General features: G+C 41.7%; 1 protein-coding gene across 2 annotated transcripts in view; it reads right to left on the reverse strand.

Annotated features, from left to right (window-relative positions):
• Window positions 1–15230, reverse strand: part of POC1B (POC1 centriolar protein B) — a 168040-nt gene that overhangs the window by 35481 nt on the left and 117329 nt on the right. For both annotated transcript variants that reach the window (XR_014083103.1, XR_014083099.1), the window contains one exon: window positions 10588–10683. The gene's annotated coding sequence lies outside the window, so the exon portion shown is untranslated. The remainder of the gene's footprint in view (window positions 1–10587; window positions 10684–15230) is intronic.

Consider the following 15230-nt stretch of genomic DNA (forward strand, 5'->3'; position numbering starts at 1 on the left):
GGTTTCCTGACTTCCTACTTTTGCATTCCAGTCCCCTATAATGAAAAGGACATCTTTTTTTGGTGTTAGTTCTAGAAGGTCTTGTAGGTCTTCATTGAACCATTCAAGATCAGCTTCTTCAGAGTTACTGGTCGGGGCATAGACTTGGATTACCGTGATATTGAATGGTTTGCCTTGGAAACGAACAGAGATCATTCTGCCATTTTTGAGATTGCATCCAAGTACTGCATTTTGGACTCTTTTGTTGACCATGATGGCTACCCCATTTCTTCTAAGGGATTCTTGCCCACAGTAGTAGATATAATGGTCATCTGAGTTAAATTCACCCATTCCAGTCCATCTTAGTTCGCTGATTCCTAGAATGTTGACGTTCACTCTTGCCATCTCCTGTTTGACCACTTCCAATCTGCCTTGATTCATGGAGCTAACATTCCAGGTTCCTATGCAATATTGCTCTTTACAGCATTGGACTTTGCTTCTATCACCACTCACATCCACAGCTGGGTATTGTTTTTGCTTTGGCTCCATCCGGTCATTCTTTCTGAAGTTATTTCTCCACTGATCTCCAGTAGCATATTGGGCACCTACCAACGTGGGGAGTTCATCTTTCAGTGTCCTATCTGTTTGCCTTTTCATACTGTTCATGGGGTTCTCGAGGCAAGAATACTGAAGTGGTTTGCCATGCCCTTCTCCGGTGTCTCTTTTGCTGTCTTGCATATAGGGTCATCATTACCATCTTTCTAATTCCATATATATATATGCATTAATATATGTGCATGTGTTAATATATATATATGGAATTAGAAAGATGGTAATGATGACCCTATGTGCAAGACAGTGAAAGAGACACAGATGTAAAGAACAGACTTTTGGACTCTGTAGGAGAAGGCGAGGGTGGGATAATTTGAGAGAATTGCATTGAAACACGTTTATAATCATATGTGACAAAGATCACCAGTCCAGGTTAGATGCATGAGACAGGGTGCTCAGGGCTGTTGCACTGGGATGACCCTGAGGGATGGGATGGGGAGGGAGGTTCAGGATGTGGAACACATGTACACCCATGGCTAATTCATGTGAATGTATGGCGAAAACCACCACAATACTGTAAAGTAATTAGCCTCCAATTAAAATTTTTAAAAAAATACAACATTGTAAAAAAAAAAATGTAATGATAACCTGTATACGCCTAGGCTATGCCAGCAAATAACAAAGATTATCAAGTTCTATCTAAGTGTAAAACAAAGTTGCTCATGAAAAAAACTTCTTTCATAGTTATGTTTTAATGGCGTGATGTCATCCTAGCTTAAATGCTGTCAGATGGAATGCTTTGCTCTCTAAAGATGACATGGGTCAGATAGAGCTATTTTCAGATAAGAGATTGGTCAGTTTAGTTGTAACTTCTATTTCTCTAAAAACTGTGCAATATATAAATATATGCATATTTGGTATACTTTTATTGGATCAAGGCAGATATGGGAACCCTAAAATTTTCCATAAGTTGTATTTTTTTGCACGCGATTCTGGATTTCCTACACCGCCTTCGGCAGCCAGGTCTACAGACCTGAACAATGGTTAATGTTTAAAAAGGTACAGAGTGTTCTGGTTAGCAGCCCTGCTCATTTCCTCTTCCTGATGGTGCTGTTGTGATTGTAGGTCTCAAAAAAGGGCTTTTCATGACATAAAAATACATGAGAACTGATTCTCAAATCATACTAAATGTGAGATTAAAGTTGCTTGAAGATAAAGAAGTTGTAGCCTTAAAAAAGAAAGAAGAAAAACCTGAATTAGCTTGGATCTTTATTGGGATAGGTTTATAGTAGTACATGGAAATAATCCACAGGCATCATTGAAATAGGCATAAAGATTTCAGACAGGAAATAAAGGAAATGCTGCATTAAACTGAAAGCACAGTGGGATTTAAATAAGCCAAAGAGAGATTCTCTGGTGAGCATTTGATCAGGAAGCTGGCACTGGCTCACCCTCTCGACTACAGTAGTGGAAAGAGTGATGTGGTCTGCCCATCAAATCCAGAATACAAGGTGCTTTCCATAGTCCTCAGACTATTCTCTTTCCTCTGTTATTAATTCTGTTCTCATGAATCCCCAGCACAATGGTTTCTGAGAGCAGTGCAGTGCAGCTACTGACATTTCCCATAAATGATATGTCCAGTCCTTTTCCTACCAATCCAATTAGTTCCACTTCCTTCAAATGTTACTCAGCGCTCCTCTGAGAAGCTCTCCCTGGTTACGCTGTGGTCCTTCCTCATCACTGCAAACCATCAGCAGTTATTTGTGGATTGATTTGCTCTGTATTGCTGGGTATTTACTTGCACTGGGCTTGGTCCTGGATGAGTAAACCCTAGTCACTGCCCTCATGGAGGTCACAGTCCACATGGAAAAAAATAATCTAATAAAATGTGATCAGGTTGATGACTGAGATAGGCATGCAGAAGCCCGCACGCACTCATCTTCCGGGGTGTCAGAAGATTTCCTGGAAAAGCTGATGCCAGAATCTTCTAGGATGAGTACAAGTTGAGCAGGTAAAGGAGGGTGGAGAGGCACAGATGGGATGTGCAGTGGGTGGAGGAGGCCAGGAAGGCTATGACAGGCCGTGCATGTGCCATGCCATGAGCGGGTACATCGATCATCTTCCATTTGTTGTTGAGAAGTTCTCTAAATTCAGGTTCTTTTCCTACAATTAAATTTTAAGATCTTCTAGGGACCTTGTTTTCTAATTATTTTGCCTTCTTCCCCTTGGGTCTATTACAGGAAAGAGTACATTCCACCATCCTGGGAAATAGTGCTGACTTCCTGGCCACCTCCAGTGCTAACAAGGCTCTATGTGGTCGTGGAAAAACCATCATGTTTTCACCTGCAAGCCAAGACCCTGGAAAACAGGCACATCTATGACTCAAATCACTCCAGTACTCTTGCCTGGAAAATCCCATGGACGGAGGAGCCTAGTAGGCTACAGTCCATGGGGTCGCTAAGAGTCGGACATGACTGAGTGACTTCACTTTCACTTTACCCTTTCATGCGCTGGAGAAGGAAATGGCAACCCACTCCAGTATTCTTGCCTGGAGAATCCCAGGGACGGCAGAGCCTGGTGGGCTGCCGTCTATGGAGTCGCACAGAGTCGGACACGACTGAAGCGACTTAGCAGCAGCAGCGGCAGCATGACTCAAATCAAGTATGCGCTGCCTGAATAGAGGAGCCATCTGAACCACTTACCAGAAGCTCCTCCATTCCCATCAAATATCATCATTCAGCTATTTCATATTCCTAACTTGTGTGATGATGCTTTATATTTTAGATTCAAAAAGCTCTGTGCCAATATTTCTATTAATATTTCATTGAATAATTAAAAATATCACTGAGCAAGTGTGGAATAGATGTTCTAATTGTCCTACAAAAACAGAAATTAGTCATTTTTTAATTAAATTATTAAAAGTGCCCTTCTAACAGGGATAGGATTGCCACCTCAAAAGTTATGAATGCTGGATGAGTCACTGTCCTCCCTTGATCCATCTTAGTCTACTTTAAGGGAGAAGTACTTACTGGGCATGCAGGCCAGTATGTTATGAATTTTTGAGAGCTTAGTTGAGTCCCTCTGATTCCCAACAAGAAGGGTGAATCTCTCAGACTGAGGTTGAGGCCTGGGATGTGAGCATGTCTGGCCTCACATTTGGCCTGTAGGTAAACAGACGACCACATTTCCAAGGCTGCCAAATTGCTATCTGTCATGGATGGTTAAATCTCACCCCCTCTCTCATTGCCTGGGGTCAGGGGTAGAGAAGGAAGGAGAGGTAGAACAACATCAGGGTAAACTCATTAAAAAACACACCAAACAAGTTTTACAGGCTTTGCTCTCCCAAAGCTTTTGTTTCAAGGTCATGGCTTTAGAATGACAGAGGTGGCAGGTTTCCCCCTGAGCCCTCCTTCATGGAAACAGCCAGCATCTAGCTTGCCTCTGGAAAGAAGAAAGAAAACTCATGGAGCATAGAGCCTGGTGGCAAATTTTGGTCACTGAACCCTGAGCTTTTGGAATACTAAATAATATGTGAGAACCTTTGCGTCTGGTGGCCCAGGAGCAAAGCCTAAATAATATTTAGTGTGAAAATGAAACTAAGGGCCTGTTCTAACTCCCCAAACCTTGGTGATATGCTAATAAACAAACACTCCATGGATGAGATGATTAGACAAAAGCCACTTTCAAACCCAAGGTCTGCATCACTGAGGGGAAGAGAGGTAATACAATAATCCCTATCTGGTTAAACTTCACAGTATCTAGGTCAAGTAATGCATTTCAAACATATTAGCAAAACCTGTCCATGAACACTTTGGGAAAGCAAATTATGCAAACTGATTGACTTTTGCTCTAAGCCCAGTGTCCTTATTTTTGTATCAGAGATAGTCATTTGTTGTTGTTTGGTCACTAAGTCACATCTGACTTTTGCAACCCCATGAGCTGTAGCCCTCTAGGTTCCTCTGTCCATGGAATTCTTAAGGCAAGAATGCTGGAGTGAGTTGCCATTTCCTTCTCCAGGGAATCTTCCCGACCCAGGGATTGAACCCACATCTCCTGCATTGGCAGGCAGATTCTTTACCATTGAGCCACCAGAGAAGCCCTAGTAGTACTTAACTCAAAAAGACAGTTATACTATTAAGAACCTGGGGTATAGCACAAGGAACACTAGTCAATACTGTAATGACCTATATGGGGAAACAATCTTAAAAAGAGTGGAAATATATGTATGTATAACTGAACTGCTTTGCTGTACAGCAGAAACTAACACAACACTATAAATCAATTCTACTCCAATAAAAATTAATGTTAAAAAAGACAGTTACAATGATGGCACAAGATAAGATTTCTAAGTCCTCACACACTAGATATATAAAGATGATCTGCTTCCTTCTTTTCTCCTACTATTCTTTCCACCTTGGTGGTTGATCACCTAACCGACTCAGGGTGCTTCTGTGTTCATGTTTTCTCTCCTGGGAAGATCTGAAAACTCCTTGAGGATGGGAACCTTGTCTGAGGTGCTTCCCACGGAAGGCTGGATGTAGTAGGTTAGACAGTAGGTGCAAAGGCAATGGCACCCCACTCCAGTACTCTTGCCTGGAAAATCCCATAGACGGAGGAGCCTGGTAGGCTGCAGTCCATGGGGTTGCTAAGAGTCGGACATGACTGAGCGACTTCATTTTCACTTTCATGCACTGGAGAAGGAAATGGCAACCCACTCCAGTGTTCTTGCCTGGAGAATCCCAAGGACGAGGGAGCCTGGTGGGCTGCCGTCTATGGGGTCACACAGAGTCGCACACGACTGAAGCGACTTAGCAGCAGCAGCAGCTCCATGGGGACATATTTCTAAACCTGCAACGAATGGCTTCCCTCTTGCCTTTCTTTTCTTCTCTCTCAATCAGATACAAAAGATGATGGGAAAACATAAAATGCTTTTCAGTACTTCTATGGCGTTTCCCAGATTTAAAAACTACAGACTGACAGGAATGGAACTGAAAGAGAAAAGTATTTCTTAACATACATTGGCCCTGGAGAAGGGAATGGCAACTCACTCCAGTATTCTTGCCTTGAGAATTCGATGGACAGAGGAACCTGGTGGGCTATAGTTCATGGGGTGGCAAAGAGTCGGGCATGATTGAGCGACTAACACACACACAACATACATTGGTCTAATTAAAGGACAGTGCCTGAATTTCCCAACCAGGACAGCATTACTGGAGAAATTACCCTCTAAGCGGTTTGAAAATACAGTCTCAGCAATGTGTAAGTTTAAAGCAGCTATCTGGTCAAGAGGGCATTTTACAGATAACTCCATAGCTTTCCTAAATACAACTCTGTACTCTGTTATAAAACACCAGCACGCCTGCAGCTGCTTTACTGATACTATCAACCAAGAGGCAGGGAATATTTGGGGAGACTTGGGCTCCTACGGGTTCTACAGGCTGCTTTCCAGGGGGCACTAGTGGTAAAGAACTCACTTGCCAATGCAGGAAACATAAGAGACAGGGTTGGTTTGATCCCTGGGTTGGGAAGATCCCCTGGAGGATCAGGGGAGTGGGCATGGCAACCCACTCCAGTATTCTTGCCTGGAGAATCCCCATGAACAGAGGAGCCTGGTGGGCTATACAGTCCACGGGGTCACAAAGAGTTGAACATGACTGAAGTGACTTAGCACACATGCACGGGCTTCTACAGATGGATGATTTCGATTCACAGATACAGGAAAGACATTTGAGATGACCAAGTCTTTCATTTTACAGATGAGTAAGCCGAAACCAGAGAAATGATCATTTGCCTTCAGTCACCGGGCTAGTTAGAAGTTGAGCTAGATGGAAATACCTGTAGCCAATAGTTACTAGTCCAATCATTCATTTAAAAGATGTTTATTAAATGCTTACTATGAACTTAATATATCAGAAATATTGACTACTATGACACGATCCTTATATACTCAGGGAGTGTATAGTCTAAGAAGGGAAGAGAGACATGAGAAACAGTCAGTTATAGCCCAATGTGGAGTAGTGGATATAAAGGATACCAGGAGAGGCAGGTAAGGAGACGTGAAGCACTCACTTTGGGCTCAAAATTTAAAGGGACACCAGAAACTAGGTAATCAAGATAAAGAGTATTATCAAGATTAAGTTCAGTACGACTCATCTTTTTCCTTTTGTTTCAAGTTCGGGTGTGGCTCAGTGTGGCACTATTGCTAATCCTGTCTTTATCTAACTCTATCTAACATGTTCATATTTTGTTCATCGTTAACTTTTTGCATTAATTAAAAAAATTTTTTTTGACACATACACACTGCTTTTTATTTATTTGGCTGTGCTAGGTCTTCATTTCTTTCTCTAGTTGTGGAGAGCGGGGACTACTCTCCAGTCTCAGTGCATGAGCTTCTCATTGCAGTGGCTTCTCTTGTCGCAGAGCACAGGCTCTAGAGTGTGCGGTCTTCAGTAACAGGCACACGGGCTTAGTTGCCCTGCAGCATGTGGAACCTTCCCAGACCAGCTATTGAACCAGTGTCCCTTGCATTAGCAGGCGGACTCTTATCTAATGCACCACCAGGGAAGTCCAACTTTTTGCATTACTTTTGATTGTTAGAGTAATACATTATAATACTCTTTATCTGCATTGCTGAGTTTTTTCGGTGCTGTCCTCTAACATTTTGTACCTTAAGCAGGGACCTCTCTCTGCTCTCCAGGGGAATCTAGGGGACACTGCATAGGAATGGGAGGAAAGAGGATTCTTTGTGCGTGAGTTCCAGCAGAGGTGCCAGGTTTTCAGATTCTGCTTCCAGGAGACCTACAGGTGAAGAGGTAGAACTTTTTCAGCCAGAGCAGCTCTGCCTTGATCTATTTTTTTTGGCTAATATTTTGGATAAGCGTTTGTTGGATTCCTGGTTTGGCAGAAAGGAATTCTGAGGTCTAAAAGGTGTTTTAAAAGTTCCTGCAGCAATGAGAAAAGATTAGATTCACACACATAAGACCCATCACATGCAACGTGGGGCTTGAGTTAGGGGTTGAGGGTCAGAATAAATAGATGAAGCAGACAAGGCATCAAGGTCCAAAGAAGCCAGAGGCTGATTGACCCATCAGAGATGTCATGGGTTTCAAAGCTCAGCTGTCTGCTTTCGTCCCTAGCTCCCCTTGGAGAGAATGTTAGCACACTCATTTGGCAGACATGTCTGCTCATTTTACTGGACCAAATGGCTGGCATGCCTTTCTTGTCCACCAGAGAAAGGGCTAAAAAGAATAATTTTTTTAAAAAATTTGACTATCACACCAGAAAGTGTGCTTTTCTTAGACAAACACTCCATAGATTGTGAGGGGAAGGACAGAGCCAGAGAAGAAAGCATCTCAGAAACGATTCCTAAAACTGAACTGAGTGCAATGTAGTCAGACCTTTAAGGAGGCTGTCACATTGCACAGCTCTGAGGGGGTGACTTCTCATTGTGGTCTGTGTCCGTGGCACCCTGTGGAGTCACACAGGGCACAGCTGGTTGACTATACAAGGCAGCAATAGTTTATGAGAGTCTTCAAAATACCACAAGTGAATAACAGCTGTGTTCATACTTGGCCATCCTCATTCAAGCTATCAGACTTTCTGTGTATTAACAAGTTAGATTTTGAAATTCTGGAAATGTTCTCCATCAAGACAGTTCACTTTTCATTCTCTTGAATCCCTGCAATTATTAGGGAAGGAGGAGGGATGTGTGTATAGTGAGAAGTGATGAAGGGGACAGGAAACCGGGAAGCCACTGAAAGTAAAGTCAGCTAAGAAAGATTTCAAGATCAGAGGCAAATTTATTATGTTGGTTGGATTATATAAAAACAAATCTGGTAAGGGCAAGTTTCAGGGGAGAGGATGCAAAATGGACCCTTGTAAACTCCAAGCAAGGTGTAACTTGTCATTTCTGAATGGCTCTGTGGGGGTATGTGTTCAAAGTCTAAATTATATGCATATCAAAAAATTTAAAGCAGGTTGTTAAACTACCTATAGAGTAACATCACTTTGCTAACAAAAGTCCATACAGTCAAAGCTATGGTTTTTCTAGCAGTCATGTATGGATGTGAAAGTCGGTCCATATAGAAGGCTGAGCGCCAAAGAACTGATGCTTTCTAATTGTGGTGCTGGAGAAGACTCTTGAGAATCCCTTGGACCACAAGGAGATCAAACCAGTCAAGCTTTGTTTGTTTGTTTTTTTTTCAATTTTAAATTTATTTATTTTTTTAATTGAAGGATAATTGCTTTATAGAATTGTGTTGGTTTTTGCCAAACATCAACATGAATCAGCCACAGGTATACGTAAGTCCCCTCCCTTTTGGATCTCCCTCCCACTTTCCTCCCCATCCCACCCTTCTAAGTTGTTACAGAACCCCAGTTTGAGTTCCCTGAGTCATACAGCAGATTCCCACTGGCTGTCTATTTTACATATGGTAATGTAAGTTTTGATGTTACTCTCTCCAGACATCCCGCCCTCTTCTTCCTCCCTGCCCCCGTGTCCATATGTCTATTCTCATGTCTCTGTCTCCACTGCTGCCCTGCAAATAATTTCATCAGTACCATCTTTCTAGATTCCATATATATGTATACAGTATTTGTTTTTCTATTTCTGACTTAATTCACTCGATACAATAGGCTCTAGGTTCATCCACCTCATTAGAACTGATTCAAATGCATTCTTTTTTATGGCTGAGTAATATTCCATTGTATTTATGTACCACAGATTCTTTATCCATTCATCTTTTGATGGACATCTAGGTTGCTTCCATGTTCTAGCTACTGTAAATAGTGCTGCAATGAACACTGGGGTACATGTGTCTTTTTCAACTTTGCAAACCAGTCAGTCTTAAAGGAAATCAACTCTGAATAGTCACTGGAAGGACTGTTGCTGAAGCTGACGCTCAAGTACTTTGGCCACCTGATGTAAACAGCTGACTCACTGGAAAAGACCCTGATGCTGGGAAAGATTGACGGCAAAAGGAGAAGGGGATGACAGAGGATGAGATGTTTGGATAGCATCACTGACTCACTGGACATGAATCTGAGCAAACTCCAGAAGAGAGTGGAGGACAGAGGAGCCTGGCTTGCTACAGTCTAAGCAGTTGTAAAGAATCAGGCATGACTTAATGACTGAACACACACATATAGTGACCCCACCAAAAATACATAGGGATACAGGGGGAGAAATGTGAGTTTATATGGATGTAAGCAATGATTCTCTGGATACTGTGGTTATGGGTGATTCTTTTTCAGCTTTACTGAGATGGAACTGACTGACATATAACATTGTGTAAGTTTAAGAAGTACTGTGTGTTGATTTGATAATTATATACTGCAAAATGATTACCATCATAACTTTAGCTAACACCTCCATCACATTATATAATTACCATTTCTTTTTTGGGGTGAGAACATTTAAGATTTATGGGGCTTCCCAGGTGGGGCTAGTGGTAAAGAACCTGCCTATCAATGCAAACTCAGGATACACAAGTTTGATCCCTGGGTCAGGAAGATCCCCTGGAGTAGGAAATGGCAACCCACTACAGTATTCTTGCCTGGAAAAATACACGGACACAGGAACCTGGTGGCCTATAGTCTATGGAGCTATGAAAAGTCAGACACGACAGAGAGTGCACACGCACACATTTAAGATCTACTCTTTTTGCAACTTTGAAGTACATAGTGCAGTATTATTAGCTATAATCGCCATACTATACATGAGATCCTCAGAACTCATTACTGGAATTTTTTGCCCGTTATCTAACATCTCCCCAGAAACCCCACCCTTGGCCCCTGGTAACTACCATTCTACTCTTTTTTCTAACAACCTTTGTAGTTTCTATTATTTTTAAGTGAGTTCATACAGTATTTGTTTTTCTTTGTCTGACTTATTTCACTTAGATTAATGTCCATAAGTCCATTCATGTTATTGTAAATGGCAGGATTGCTTTCCTTCTCATGGCTGACTAAAATTTCCTTTTCAAATAAATGGGTGATTATTTTTTCTAATTCTCTCCTTTTACTTTTCTTATTTTTTGGAAGGATTTATTCACTCACCAAACATGTCTTGAGCACCTGTCACATGCTGGGGGTTTTCCAGGTGCAGGAGATACAACAGCAAATCTCATGGCATTTAGATTCTAATGGGAGGATCTAGGCAACAAAGGAAATAATAAAGTATGTAGTGATATGGAGAAAACTCAAGTGGAGAAGCATATCAGGAACAATGGGGTGGAGAATTGTGGTTTTTATTTTATTTTATTTTTTAATATTTATTTTGGGGACTTCCCTCATGGTCCAGTAGCTAAGCTTCCAAGCTCCCAATGCAAGGGGCCCAGGTTTAATCCCTGGTCAGGGAACTGGATCCCCCATGCAACAACTAAGAGTTCTCATGCCATAACTAAGACCCAAATAAATATATTAATTTATTTGGCTGTGTTGGGTCTTAGTTGCGGCATGCAGGATCTAGTTCTCTGACCAGGGATCTAACCTGGGCCCCCCTGCCTTGAGACCACAGAGACTTAGCCAGTAGACCACAGAGAAACCCCAGATTGTGGTTTTTAAAATAAGTGTCAAGAAAGGCTCAGAGAAAGGTGATATTTAATCAAAAACTGAGTGGAGGTGAGGGAGTAAGCCTTTCAGGAGTCTGTGGAGAAGCATTTCCATGCAGAACAAATAACGCATGCAAATAATGCATGAGGCAAGGACAGAGCAAGCAAGAGGGGGAAGGTAGCAGTATCTGAGGTTAGAAAGGCAAGGAGACTGATTATGTGAAACTAAGATCTTCACAAGAACTCTACTTCTACTCTGAGTGAGATGGAAAGCCATTGTCTGATTCTGAGCAGCAGAGTTACATGCCCTTGCCCATCCCTTGTTGGTACCCCTCCGGATGTGTTGGGAAGAAGTTTCTCGGAGAGCAAGGTGGAAGCAAGAAAAACAGTCATGAGGTTCTTTCAACAGTCCAGGCAAGATGTTCTGGTGGTTCAGACCAGAGTGGTGGTGACAATGGTATGGTACCAGATATATTCTGAAGATGTGACCAGCAGGATTTGCTGAAGGTTTGGATGGATAGAGTGAGGGCCAAGAGAGATCAAGGAAGACTCTAAGGTTTATGGCACTAGTTAGAGTTGCCATTGACTGACATAGGGACATCGGTAGGAAGAACAGTTGGGAAGGGGAAGACCAGGGGTTCAGTCTTGGACATGTTGTATTCACAATGTCAAGGAGGGATGGATCTGGAGCTGGGGGTGGGATACAGGTGGGAGAAGGAGCGTAGGCTGGAGTGTTACACTTGGGAGTTTGTTAACATGTCTATGGCCGAGAGACTGAATGAAATTACCAACAGAGTGCCTTTAAACAACAAAGAGGTGTCTAAACCCTGCCTTCTGGAACACTCTAGAGTTAAGTTCATGGAGATGATAATGAGCCAGCAAAGGATGCTGGGAAGGAAGAAGTGAAGAAGGATAAGCAGGAGCTCTGATATTCTAAGCCTTGTGGAAAAAAACAAAACAAAACAAAAAAACCCACCTTTTTCAAGGAGAGAGATTTAGGATCAGGGTCAACTGCTGTGGATTGGTGAGGTAAAATGAGAGGAAAAGTTGTTCATTGACTACAACAACTTGAAGGTCATGGCTGACCTTGACAAGAACAGTTTTGGTGGAGTATGCACACAAAAGCCTTATTGAAGTGAGTTTAAGAAAGAATGGGAGGAACTGGAACCAGTGAACAAAGACAACTCCTGCAGAGTTTGCTGCAGAGGGGAGAAGAGAAATAGATCTGTAGTTAGAAGTGGAAATGGGGCCAAGTGAAGGATTCTGTTTATTTGTTTAGAGAGATGGGAAAAGTAAGAGTTGTTTTATTGATAATAATGATCCACAGGAAGAAGGGGAAAGATTGATGGTGCAGAAAAGTGAAAAGACTCTTGCTGAAGCAGTGTCCATGTATAGGCAAGGGAGACTGGCATCCAGTCCTGAAAAGAAGGGAAGGCAGGGCTCAGGTCAGATAGTGGTAGAAGTGGTGCGGGAGAGAGTGGAAGTTATCTTCTTGTGGCATTTATTTTCTCACCAAAATAGGAAGAAAGTGTTAAGAAGATGAACATATATTACTTAAGGACAAGAAAATAAGGAAAAGAAAACTTAAATCTGCATGAACTTTCACTTGGCAACATTACTTCCAGGAATTTTTCTTAAGGAAATGATTAAAGAATTTTGTCAAGATGTTCTCTGGCAGGATTTTTTGTGAAAGCAAAAAGTTAGAAACCATCTAAGAGCCTCACAGTAGCAGACTGGTTCTATTTAAGTAATCTATTAATCAGCACTGACTTTCAAATACATGAATTGATATGGAAAGCTATTAACTATACATTTGGGCTTCCCAGGTGGCGCTAGTGGTAAAGAACACACCTGCCAATGTAGGAGGATGTAAAAGATGCAGGTTCAACCCCTGGGTCTGGAAGATCCCCTGGAGGAGGGCATGGCAACCCACTCCAGTATTCTTGCTTGGAGAATCTCATGGACAGAGGAGCCATAGGGTCCATAGGATCGCAAAGAATCAGACATGACTGAAGCGAGTTAGCATGCCTTCAAACACAATTACACATTTAAAAGAAAAACAAAGTTCCCATGTTTGTAAAAAATATATATATTTTTTGTAGCTACCTATCTATATGTATTTACATGTTTAAAATTGGTAGTCCATGACAAATTGGATCATAGATTGCTGATATTTTTTGTTGACTGTATTTACTGATCTTTCTATAATAAGCAGAATGAGAAACTTACAATAAGAAAGCAACAACACAAGAACCAGCTCAGTGTATCTGTGCTGTGTGGCACCGTTAGATTTTTTGGTGACTCTCAAGAGGTCTAGGGCCTCTTTGCCCTGGGTCCTTCCACATCCTGCAGGACCCTCTTCCTTGATCTAACTCAAATGTATAGTCCTGTTGTATGTCAGCAAGTCCCCTTCAATCCGTGCTTAATTGATGCTGATTGATATCCACAGAAGCAGAAAGGGAGCTGTCCAAAGCTATGAGTTGTACCTGCCTGCTTGTTAACACATGTATGTATGTCTGGACTTCTCCTGGAGACTCACTTGAATTGTGACATACTATCTGGTGTGGATCAAGTAAGGCCCACTGGCCTGTTAGAAGAAACTGCTGAAATTTCTCAGGAAGACCCTCATGATCATCTCAGATTGGTTTAGGCCATTTGTTATGTATAAAAATAATCTTATTACTTGATATGTATAATGGACATTATCTCAGTAGTATGTGAAGTGGGTATAAAAGCATATTTAGAGAGTTATACTTCCACTGATCTGTTGTATGCAATCTAAGTTTAAAAAGCATGCTGCCTATGATACACCTTGAAGACAACACTTAGCCATCCATTTTTTAGACAGATTGCTGCTCCAAGCCTGCACTGTCTAAGAATTCTGGTGCTCCTCCATCCCACGAGGGATTCTGTGTGTTTTTTTAGAAGGCTATCTGCCTTGTTTCCACAATGTGCCACTTACCTTTGAAAACAGCTGCTCCACACTTATAATCTCCAGCCCTAAGTTGTCATTTCTCTGAACCATTTGCAAGTTATGCACTATTAATGTTTGGATTACACTGGATAACTTTGGAGGTTAAAATTGATTCATGAAAATAGATGACTGAGTAAGCAACAGAAACATGACCTAGAATAATCTCATGGCTTGCTATTGCATAAGCATGTTTTATAATCTGTTTAACAGCAAACTCGATACTTCCTGAATGTGCCAACCATAACATGCCCTTTTCTGTTGGACAAGAGAAAAAGAAAAACCAGCTTTTTCTTCTCATTCATAATCAAGGAAATTATTAAACTAAGAAAATCTGATTGCCCATAGTAAATACCCTTTCTTGTGCTGTTTTCATTCTGGGTTCTTTTATTATCTTCTTGTGTGGGGCTGGAGGAAAGGCACCTCTCAGAGTTGGAATGGTGGCATTTAACCTCAGGTTTACTATTTTAAATACACCTGCCTGACTCTGATCAGAGATCAAAATAAGCATCACCAATAATGAGACAGATTGACATTATATGTCACTTGATATGACTCACTGAGAAAAACACAACTCCACTTGCATGATGTGTATGTATGTGTGTTAGTTGCTCAATAGTATCCAACTCTTTGCGACCCCATGGATGGTAGCCTGCCAAGTCCTCTGTCCATGCGATTCATCAGGCAAGAATACTGGAGTGGGTTGCCATGCCCTTCTCCAGGGGATCTTCCCAACCCTGGGATCGAACCCAAGTCTCCTGCACGGCAGGCAGATTCTTTACCATCTGAGTCACTAGGGAAACCCCCACTTTCATGATATTTCTGGCAAAATGCAAATAGTATGATCATAAGGAAACACCATACAAACCCAAACTGAGGGAGATTCTACAAAACAACTGGTGGAAATCTTCAAAAATATAGCAGTCATGAAAGACAAGTCCAGATTGAAGATAAAAGAGACATCAAAAGTGAAGGTGACATATTATCCTGGATTGGAACTAGAAACAGAAGAAAAAAATGGGGGGGTGTGTGGTACATACTAGAATAATAAGTGAAATTTGAGTGGCATGAATGGAGTACATGGTGATACTGTGTAAGTGTCAACTCCGTGCTTTTGATGGCTGAGTTGTGGTTATTATGTGGGAGAATGTCCTTGTCTTTTTAACAAATTCACATGG

The sequence above is a fragment of the Giraffa tippelskirchi genome, chromosome 4 (assembly GCF_054371585.1).
Source record: "Giraffa tippelskirchi isolate mGirTip1 chromosome 4, T2T-mGirTip1v1.2.pri, whole genome shotgun sequence".
Classification (NCBI taxonomy): domain Eukaryota; kingdom Metazoa; phylum Chordata; class Mammalia; order Artiodactyla; family Giraffidae; genus Giraffa; species Giraffa tippelskirchi.